Genomic DNA, 8770 nt, shown 5'->3' with positions numbered 1-8770 from the left:
TTCGGGTATACACCGACGGAAAATACCATCGGGGCCTCTTTTAAAAAGCAAGGGGTCATCCCAGTAATAATGTTTTATGTCATAGAAGAATCGTTTCTTCTGTTGGTAGGATAAGGTAGGTGGAACTATTCCGGCAGCTAAATAATTGACGAGGTCAGCGTACCACGGTGTAACAGATATAGCTAAAGTGGTTTCTACCTGTTTATCAGCTTTATTTTCTTCTAAGGTAGCTATAAGCTTATCGTACGAGAAATCATCGTTAATTGATGTTCTTTCCGGTTCAAGGTTCTCAAGTCTAGAGAGGTGATCTGCTACTACGTTTTCAGTTCCTTTCTTGTCTTTGATTTCCAAATCGAACTCTTATAGCAACAGGATCCACCTTAGGAGTCTAGGTTTAGCATCCTTTTTAGTTAAGAGGTATTTGATAGCAGCGTGGTCAGTGTAGATGATAATTTTGGCTCCGACCAAGTAAGAACGAAATTTATCTAGCGCAAACACTACTGCTAGAAGTTCCTTCTCGGTTGTGGCGTAATTCATTTGTGCTTCATCTAAAGTTCTACTTGCGTAATATATAACATGAAGCTTTTTATCCTTTCGTTGTCCTAAAACAGCACCTACAGCGTAATCACTGGCATCACACATTATTTCGAATGGTTCATTCCAATCTGGTGTCTGCATTATGGGTGCGGAGATCAGTGCTTGTTTTAGCGTTTGAAATGCTTCTAAACATTTATTGTCGAATATGAATTCAGCATCTTTCATCAATAATCCGGTCAACGGTTTAGTTATTTTAGAGAAGTCTTTAATGAATCGTCGACAAAAACTGGCATGTCCTAAGAAGCTTCGTACTTCTCTCACAGTTTTCGGAGGTTGAAGGTTTTCGATTACCTCTATTTTGGCCTTGTCTACTTCAATTCCTCTATTTGAGATGATGTGTCCTAAAACAATTCCTTCTTGTACCATGAAGTGGCATTTTTCCCAATTAAGTACTAGGTTTACTTTTACACATCGCTCTAGAACTCTCTCCAGGTTTTCAAGACATTCTTCAAAGCTTTGTCCGCATACGGAAAAGTCATCCATAAATACTTCCATGATGTTTTCTAGAAAATCGGCGAATATTGCCATCATGCATCTTTGGAAAGTTGCAGGAGCATTACATAAGCCAAACGGCATTCGTTTATAAGCGAAGGTACCAAAAGGGCACGTGAACGTTGTCTTTTCTTGGTCATCATGATGAATTGGTATTTGAAAGAAACCTGAGTAACCGTCTAGATAGCAGAAATGTGAATGTTTTGCTAATCGTTCTAACATCTGGTCAATGAATGGTAAAGGGAAATGATCTTTTCGGGTTGCTTTGTTTAGTTTCCTATAGTCAATGCATATTCTCCAACCCGATTCGATTCGTTTGGTTATAGTTTCTCCTTTTTCATTTTCAATGACTGTTATACCTCCTTTCTTTGGTACTACGTCTACAGGACTAACCCATTTGCTATCAGATATAGGATATATGATATCTGCCTCTAATAACTTGGTTATTTCCTTCTTCACTACCTCACTCAGGATCGGGTTTAGTCTCCTCTGGTGTTCCCTAGAAGTTTTACAGTCTTCTTCTAGCATGATGCGGTGCATACAAATAGAAGGACTTATTCCTTTAAGATCGGTGATGTTGTAACCTAGTGCGGTTGGATATTTTCTTAAGATATGCAGGAGTTTTTCTGTTTCGAGTCTTCTTAGGTCAGCATTAACTATCACTGGTCGTTCAAGCTCTAAGTCTAGGAATTCATATCTTAGATTCTTGGGAAGTGTTTTCAGGTCTAAGGTTGGTTTCTTAAGGCATTGCGTAGGGTCCGGTGTTATTGCTAAACATTGGTTAAGTTTGTCTTCTACAAGATAGTCAGATGATTTGTCTTTTTCTAACTCCGTTTCTTTTATGCATTCATCGATGATATCCATGAAGTAACATGTATCTTCTATTGCAGGTGCTTTCAAAAATTGGGAAAGAATGAACTCAATTTTCTCTTCTCCTACTTCGAAAGTGAGTCGTCCTCGTTTTACGTCTATGATTGCACCGGCAGTTGCTAAGAACGGTCTTCCCAGTATAATGGGTGTAACTTCATCTTCTCTAATATCCATAATTATAAAATCAGTTGGAATGTAGAATTGACCTATGCGCACTGGAACGTTTTCAAGAATTCCTACAGGATATTTGACGGAACGATCTGCTAGTTGCACAGACATTTTAGTTGGTCTTAATTCTCCCATTTCAAGTCTCTTGCATATGGATAAAGGCATAACACTAATACCGGCTCCTAAATCGCATAAGGCTTTGTCAATGACAAATTTTCCTATGTGACAGGGTATAGAGAAACTACCTGGGTCTTTAAGTTTAGGAGGCATATTCTGTATTATAGCGCTACATTCAGCGGTGAGTGTAACGGTTTCGCTATCTTCAAGTTTCCTTTTATTAGAAAGAATTTCTTTTAAGAACTTAGCATATGAGGGCATCTGCGTAATAGCTTCTGTAAACGGAATTGTGACGTTTAATTGTTTTAGAAGGTCGACAAATTTTTTGAATTGGCCCGCATCTTTGGTTTTAATAAGCCTTTGAGGGTAAGGGATAGGTGGTTTATAAGGTGGTGGAGGTACATAAGGTTCCTTCTTTTCTACGGTTTCCTTATTACTCTCTTCCTTTTCCTTAGGTTCACTTTCCTCCTCAGTTGACCTTTTAGAGTTTTGGTTTTCTATCCTTGGGTCAGACGGTCCTTCCACTTCCGTTCCACTTCTCAGTATAATTGCATGAGCGTGGCTTCTCGGGTTAGGTTGGGGTTGGCCAGGAAATGTACCAGTTGGGGCAGCAGTAGGCGCTTGTTGTTGAGCTACTTGTGAAATTTGCGTTTCCAGCATTTTGTTATGAGTAGCCAAGGCATCTACTTTACTTGCTAGTTGTTTAATTTGTTCGCCAGTGTGTACATTCTGGTTTAAGAAATCTTTATTGGTTTGCTGTTGAGAAGCTATAAAGTTTTCCATCATGATTTCCAAATTGGATTTCCTAGGGGCGTTATTGTTAGATGTAGATGGGGTCGGCTTCTGATATCCCGGAGGTATAGCTGGGGCTTGATTTGGAGATTGTCCAGGTGCGTATAGAGCATTATTACTCTTATATGAAAAATTGGGATGATTCTTCCAATTTGAGTTATAGGTGTGCGAGTAGGGGCTTCCTTGAGCATAGTTTACTTGCTCCGCTTGGATTCCTGTTAGGAGTTGACAATCTGCAGGAGTGTGACCTTGGATTCCACAGACTTCACAATTCTGAGTTATGGCAACTACGGTGGCTGGAGGTGATACATTTAAACTTTCAATTTTCTGGACCAGAGCATCCACTTTTGCATTAACATGATCAAGGTTACTTATCTCGTACATGCCAGTTTTCGTTTGAGGTTTTTCCACCATTGTTCTTTCGGTTCCCCACTGATAGTGGTTTTGAGCCATGCTTTCGATAAGTTGGTAAGCGTCAGCATAAGGTTTGTTCATTAGTGTACCACCTGCGGCGGCATCTATTGTTAACCTCGTGTTGTACAGGAGACCATTATAGAATGTATGAATTACTAACCAGTCTTCTAAACCATGGTGTGGACAAAGTCTCATCATGTCTTTGTATCTTTCCCATGCTTCGAAAAGAGACTCGTTATCTTTCTGTTTAAATCCATTTATTTGGGCTCTTAACATAGCTGTTTTGCTTGGCGGAAAATATCGAGCAAGAAAGACTTTCTTCAACTCGTTCCATGTGGTGACTGAGTTGGAAGGAAGAGATTGAAGCCATCTTCTAGCGCTATCTCTTAGTGAGAAAGGAAAAAGACGAAGTCGAATTGCCTCTGAAGTGACACCATTAGCTTTAACAGTATCAGCGTATTGGACAAATACGGATAAATGAAGGTTAGGATCCTCAGTAGGATTTCCAGAGAATTGGTTCTGTTGCACTGCCTGCAACAGTGAAGGTTTGAGTTCAAAGTTGTTTGCTTCGATTGCGGGTGGAGCAATACTTGATTGTGGTTCATCTTGCGATGGAGCGGCGTAATCTCTAAGAGCACGAGCTGGTTCTGCCATCTCGGGTATCGAAGGGAAAATATTTTTGAAATCAGGAAGTTCTACAGGAGGGAGATTGTTTGCAGCACGATATTCCCGAATTCGTCGTAAGACTCGGAGATATAGTTCGATATTGTTGATTCGTAAGTAGAACGGCTCGCCTTGTGAGCGAGTGCGTGGCATACAAATCAACGAAAGAAAGAAAAGAGAAAGAAAAGCCTTAGTCTCTACAGCGTAACAGAAGAGTTACGATATCGACTAAATAAAAATCCCCGGCAACGGCGCCAAAAACTTGATCGCGTCTTTATGAGTCGAATTTGGGGTACAAACTGCAAGTGCATAGTTCTATCGCGTAGTTTTAAAAGATATCGATCCCACAGGGACTTATGAATCGATATACCGTTATCTAAGGTTACTTCGTAAAGCTAAGGCAGGTAATACTTTGATTTTTGGGGGAAAAAACTAGAACTAAAATAAGATCTAAAATTAATATCTAATAAGCGGATATCGGTATGTAATTCGTCGTAATTAGGGAATCAATTCTTTATTGGTTTCTTGGTTTTAAAGTAAATCTTTTCAGTTGACACTATTGGTTAAAAGTTTTATCTCAAACTCTCGCTCTGTTGAATAAACTATGATTTTATATTAACGTAGTTGTCACTTATAGTTAAGTCAAAAACCACTTTTTGAAGACAATAGAATCCGTAGAAACTCTTTTTAAGAAAACACTAATCGTTTAAACACCCTTATCTCAAACTCTCGCTCTGTTGACTCAGGTTATATAATTAAATTCAAATGCTTAACTCTCGTCCTCACATTCAATCTTTAAAAATACTTTTTGAAAAAGGTTAGAATTTAATTAACTCTAAAAATTGCTCTCGCCCTGATCTAGAATTAATGTCCAATTTACACTGTCCAGTCAAAACCTCAAACTCTCGCTCTATTGATTTTAACTTCTTTATGTCTTTTACTTTCGTACAAAAACTTTGTTATTATACCTGTAAATTGAGACCGTAAAAAGAGTGATTTTAATTTTAAACTTAATTAAACCAACTTAGTTTTGATTCCTTCATTCCGCTTACTTTACATACCGATACCTAAATAAATCAGCCAGACATGCTAAACAGACTTAAATAAATAACATGCGTAAACAGATTCATCGCAGGCAAGCAGCATAAATTAATAATAAAAACAAGCATATATAAATTCAACAAATAAATATAGAACCTGAATAATTAAATAGCAGTCTTGAACACTCCACTACAGACCGGTTGGATTTGTTCTTGAGTTCTTCAATCAGGCAGAAAAATAAAGCGAAGGAATAAAAAAACTAGATTCTAACGTAAGGTTAGATCCGGTAAAAGGTACACAATAGTTTCCGGTGTAGAAACTATTGTGTGAAAAATTAATTAAGTGCTATAAAAGAAAATAGAATTGCAAAAGAAACAATCTAAAAATTATAAAAGAAGTACTATAAGGAATATGCTTAAGCTGCTGGGAAAAGAAAAATGCAAAGAAAAACGAAAACTGGAAACTGTCTGGAAGCGTGGAACCGAGGAAGGGTTTGCAAAGCTGGTATTTATATTGGCACTTTCCGTAACGGTCTTCAGAAGTAGTCCGCGTCAAAGGGTCTTCACGTAACGAAGGTATAGGCGTGGAAATAGGATTCAGCGTGCAAATAGGACTCAACGTCTCTGAAGGCAAAAATGTAGGGGAATGGTGTGACGTCCGTCACACCATGTGTGACGCTCGTCACAGGAGTGTATACAGCGTGACGCTCGTCACAGGCACAACGCCTGTGCCTTCTTTGGGCTGGGCTTGGCTTTTGCTATTTGTTTCCAAAAGACTTCTTTTTGCACCTCCTTTTCTTCCTTTTTTACTTTTGCTTCAAATAGACTACCTGAGATAAATAGAAAGGAAATACCGCGTAATATCTGATAAAATGAAATAAATTAAAGTAAATAATAATATAATTTAATTGAATTAAGTCCTAAAATGTGATATAATTTCATGTTATCACAATATGTACTTAAGTGTTAGGATCTACAAATGGGAATAACTACCTAATGTTAGCATGCAAAGAATATGGGAATTCTACCTATGTTATCATACAAAAGAATAAGGGAATCCTACCTATGTTATCATACAAAAGGATATGGGAACCCTACCTATGTTATCGTACAAAATGATATGGGAATACTACCTATGTTATCATACAAAAGGATAAGGGAATCCTACCTATGTTATCATACAAAGGATTCTATCTAATGGGTGCTACCTAATCAGAACAAGAATTGACGAGTGGAGCCAGGAGAGGTGCTAGGGATAAGGGTAGATGGCGATGCACGAAGCAATCGACTTACAAGGTTGATGGAGATGCATAAAGCAATCGACTTATAAGGTTGATGGCGATGCATAAAGCAATCGACTTACAAAAGGGTGGACGAATACGTGCTGGTTCTGTTAGGTTTTGAAAAATGATTACTCGACGTTGGATCGAGGTTTTGATCTTGTTTTGAAATGGTTATCGAATGTTCATTTTAATTCTTGTATTAACAGATGAATAAAGAAATGAAAGAATAAATATTATACATTTCATGGGAGAGGGATACATTTTTTATGAATGGGGGTTGACATGGCAATCAAGCAATATAAATATATGCCTCATACACCATACAAGTAGGCAACAGTTAGTCAACAATAAGATATTTAAACAAGTATATGATCAAATCAAGTAATCAAAGAATGAAATGAATGAGCATTAAATAATGTATGAGAAGTATAAACATGTTAATCAATCAAACAAATAGAAGCATGGATGAAAGAATCAAGTATAAAAAATATCAGGTTAATCGGACAAGTGAAACTATGCACACAAAGAATCAATGAATAATTTAATCGGGAAATGATGCAAGGATCAAACAAAATTGAGATGAAAGGCCTCTAATACATGGCATATGAGATGAACAAGGGAGGATCAAAAGATCTCTTCAATTGCCTTAAGCAATCCCTAAGTCAAACATCAATCATACAAAAGTCAACCGAGAAGTCAAGTCAACTTAAAAAAATGTCAAATAAATAGTAAATTAATCACAAAAATTATGAAAAATTAAATTGAGTTAGGTGGGGTCAGGACATCATCATCCCCCCAAAAGGTTTTAAAAATAATGTGAATTAGTGTATAAGTTAATTGAAATAAAACAGAAGTCAAATGAAAAGTCAAACAACAATACTAGGTTAGAAACAAATCAAAAATAAATTGAAAATGGAAAATAAAAATTCAATAAAAGGTCAAGTTGACCATGAGACATTGGTCAACCATCATCCCAAAAATCAGAATCTAGAAACAATTTTAAGTTATGGAAATAAAATAAATGAAAAAAAGTGTGTTAAAATGGCCTATTTGACAGAAATAATTAAAATAAAATACTTGCATTAAATAAAAACGAAAATTAAAATTAAAATAAATTAAATGAAACAATTAAGAATGTAAAAAAATATTTTTGGTATGTTTTATAAATGAATAAAATAATGTATTAATTTAAAATGAAAACAATAAAAATTGAATTAATTAAAAAAAATAAGACAAATGAATTGGGCTTGGCTAATAGGGGTGTGGATAGCCAAAGGGGCGCTAAAGCCCAGTCCATGATGAGGGCTCCAGCGTGACAGCCAACATAAATGGAATGCTGTACATTTATTTTTTGAAGAAAATCACATGTGACATCAACCGGTCCACTTCACTTAAATGCACAAAAGGACAAAAGCAAACGAACGGATGTGATGGAATCTGGACACGCGATCTAGCGGTCCAGATCGCGCCACCAAGGCGTTCCCATGCAATGCCAAAAGAAAACTCACAATTCATGCACAGCCAGCGTACAACCCGTGAAAACGCAGGCAAACATTTCCAACTTCCCAAACAACATTTCTCATTCCATAGTACACCAAATGCCATGCCATAAAAAGCAAAGTTCGAGTTTGAAGCAAGGTGAACATCATGGTATTTTACTTTATTAAAAATAGTGATCTAAACATGGTGAAAAGTGGGCAGCAAGGTGTACACATGAGCATGGATACCAACAGAAATTTAATAACATAAACTCAAACTCAACAACAATGCTTCATGAGGATGTTTTCATGGACAAATATGGTACAACAACAACATGATTGTGAACATGGTATAATGGCAAACAAGCATGGTAGTAGCATGAAAAAAACAGTAGTAAGCATAAGCATAATGGTGAGGATAATAAGCTATACATGTCCATGGAAAAAAGAGTAGAAGCTTACCTAGTGGAGAAGATAGAAGAGGAATAATGCTGCTGATTGTGCTTTGCAAACTTGTAGAATGGAAATGGAATGAAATGGACTTCTCACTCCTTGCCTTGCTTGCTCTTTCTCAACTCGAAAATGGCAGCCATCCTCTTTAGGTTAGGGTTTTAGTGCTTATATATGTTGGGTTTAAAGTGTCTAATGGGCTGAAATCCAATCTGTTTTGGTTATGTGCATTTGGAGCAAAAATGGCAATGTGAGGTGGTATGAGCAAATCTCTTGTTTTGGCAAAACTTAAGTGAGTGGACAAGATAAGTACATGGCCAAATGAGGTAAAGAAAGTGGGCTGGTCATTTGTGCAACACTATTGGTTTGGCTTGTGCAACATAAAAACAGTCCAAGATGAGGACTT

The 8770-nt window shown here is 37.0% G+C and overlaps 1 non-coding gene across 1 annotated transcript; it reads left to right on the top strand.

Annotated features, from left to right (window-relative positions):
• Window positions 1-3619: 3619 nt before the first annotated feature.
• LOC127116110 (small nucleolar RNA R71) lies at window positions 3620-3726 on the top strand. The gene has a single exon (XR_007801093.1). It is a non-coding gene; the product is annotated as a small nucleolar RNA R71 (small nucleolar RNA).
• The last annotated feature ends 5044 nt before the right edge of the window (window positions 3727-8770 follow it).

This window comes from Lathyrus oleraceus, chromosome 1 (assembly GCF_024323335.1).
Source record: "Lathyrus oleraceus cultivar Zhongwan6 chromosome 1, CAAS_Psat_ZW6_1.0, whole genome shotgun sequence".
Taxonomy (NCBI): Eukaryota; Viridiplantae; Streptophyta; class Magnoliopsida; order Fabales; family Fabaceae; genus Lathyrus; species Lathyrus oleraceus.
Note: the sequence above shows the minus strand (reverse complement) of the source record. Positions and strands in the feature narration are given on the sequence as shown.